Source organism: Capra hircus, chromosome 3, assembly GCF_001704415.2.
Source record: "Capra hircus breed San Clemente chromosome 3, ASM170441v1, whole genome shotgun sequence".
In the NCBI taxonomy this organism is placed as follows: Eukaryota; Metazoa; Chordata; class Mammalia; order Artiodactyla; family Bovidae; genus Capra; species Capra hircus.
The window spans coordinates 108950578-108953353 of record NC_030810.1 but is presented as its reverse complement, the minus strand read 5'-3'; positions in this window follow the sequence as shown (position 1 = coordinate 108953353).

Below are 2776 nucleotides of genomic sequence, written 5' to 3'. Positions count from 1 at the left end.
CCAAAATGTAAAGAATTATGTCTTCTTAAAGACAGTAAATTTCCAACATGGGGAGACATGATCACATCTTAGCCAGGACTCTGTAATCTATGTGTACAATGGCAAGGTGTCCTTTAGTTTGTGCCAAAAGTTCATACAACAATTTCAGTGCTTGGCCTTGGGTAACTCATGTTATGAAATTTGGGTACTCAGCATCTGCTACTGGGATTTCTGCATTATTGACTATGCCAAAGCTTTTGACTGTGTGCATCACAATAAACTGTGGAAAATTCTGAGAGAGATGGGAATACCAGACCACCTGACCTGCCTCTTGAGAAATCTGTATGCAGGTCAGGAAGCAACAGTTAGAACTGGACATGGAACAACAGACTGGTTCCAAATAAGAAAAAGAGTACATCAAGGCTGTATATTGTCACCCTGCTTATTTAACTTCTATGCAGAGTACATCACGAGAAATGCTGGACTGGAAGAAGCACAAGCTGGAATCAAAATTGCTGGGAGAAGTATCAATAACCTCAGATATGCAGATGACACCACCCTTATGGCAGAAAGCGAAGAGGAACTAAAAAGTCTTTTGGTGAAAGTGAAAGAGGAGAGTGAAAAAGTTGGCTTAAAGCTCAACATTCAGAAAATGAAGATCATAGCATCCGGTCCCATCACTTCATGGGAAATAGATGGGGAAACAGTGGAAATAGTGTCAGACTTTATTTTGGGGGGCTCCAAAATCACTGCAGATGGTGACTGCAGCCATGAAATTAAATGACGCTTACTCCTTGGAAGAAAAGTTATGACCAACCTAGATAGTATATTCAAAAGCAGAGACATTTCTTGGCCGACTAGGGTCCGTCTAGTCAAGGCTATGGTTTTCCCAGTAGTCATGTATGGATGTGAGAGTTGGACTGTGAGGAAGGCTGAGTGCTGAAGAATTGATGCTTTTGAACTGTGGTGTTGGAGAAGACTCTTAAGAGTCCCTTGGACTGCAAGGAGATCCAACCAGTCCTTTCTGAAGAAGATCAGCCCTGGGTGTTCTTTGGAAGGAATGATGCTAAAGCTGAAACTCCAGTGGTTTGGCCACCTCATGTGAAGAGCTGACTCATTGGAAAAGACTCTGATGCTGGGAGAGATTGGGAGCAGGAGGAGAAGGGGTCGACAGAGGATGAGATGGCTGGATGGCATCACTGGCTTGATGGACATGCGTCTGAGTGAACTCCGGGAGTTGGTGATGGACAGGGAGGCGTGGCGTGCGGCAGTTCATGGGGTCACAAAGAGTTGGACACGACTGAGTGACTGAACTGAACTGAGGCTGATATGGATACTTGGTTTTTACCAAGATCATCTTTTCTCTCTCCTTCATTTGTTCTCACAGGTATTGATCCACCTTTGTTAGTCAGCCCAGTTTCTCAAGCAGTCAGTCACTTAGCCAACAGCAAACCTTGAATAGTCAACAGATGCTATGCTGAATGGTATAACATTCAGAGGATGGGGAAACCTTATCCCTGTGGATCCTTAGTCCAATGGGAGATGTGGAGCAAGCAAGAAACAGCAAGACAAACAAAAAGATAGGAAATAAGTCACATCAAAACAAGGGCCTATATTGGTCCTGATGTCAGTACCCAGAATATTATACTTGAATATGAGGAATATTTCTTGAAGCTTGCAGTTAATATTGAGAAGTGGAGGACAATAATAGTAAAAACAATAATTTCTGAGCTTCAATGACAAAAGTTAAGGTTATCCTTGTGAAAAGAATCAATATGCTAGATTGAAAGAGAGAAGAAAGGATGAAAAAAATATACATATTCAAAGAGGCTTGAAGAACAAATACTAAATGTTTAGATTTAGATGAAATAAAATAGCCTAAAGCTGGGAATACAGAGTCTATAAGGACCATTACATTTTATGTTAAAAAAATGTGAATTCAATGAATAACAACACTCATTAAAATAGCAACAATAATTATTTAACAGACTCTGAGGGCTCCAAAGATCAAAAACACTAATATTATAACCACTAATTAAATCCTCTGCACTTAACAGAGTACCTAACAGAATTGCTACTCAAACATTTTTTTTTAAATAAATCTTGAAGTCTCGAGGAGCAAACTGTTTCATCACTTTTTGTTTAATAGTTATCATATTTACTGAATATCATATTTCCTTTGGAAGATTAGGCTTAGTAATTGAATATTCTTGGAAACTTCTCAGAAATGCACAAGAATGGTTTTCTTTTTCAGATTTTCTCAGTCATAAGTTCTGATAATCAATCAGTTCCAGGAACCATGTATTTTTAAAGACAAGGAAATGACACAGCTTAGTGGCAGAAAAAGACAGAACATTTTGTCCTTGAACCCTATAGTTCAATAGTCTTTCAACAATCACCTGAGGACTAGGAAATTCACAAAGGAAAGAACCCCATGACTCCTAGTACTCATTAAAGACTGGTAAGGTTTCATGAAACTTTGAGGAAAAGAAATGTGTATAATTTATTTTCCTCAACACAGAATATATTAAATGAACATATGTATTTATTGGGGGTAGAGCATGAAGTAGAATCCTGAAGTTAAGTCCCAGCTCTGTCACTAATGATCTATATGACTTTAGGCAAATCATTAAACTTCTTTGAACCTTTGTTCCCACATATAATATGGTGATATCTGACCTTACTGCTTTTTTTTTCAAGTCAAGAGGATTCATATATGTGAAAATATTAAAAATAGTAAATTACTAGAGGAAATAGTGGACTATTATTAATTACTATGCCACTCTATTGTGCTAAA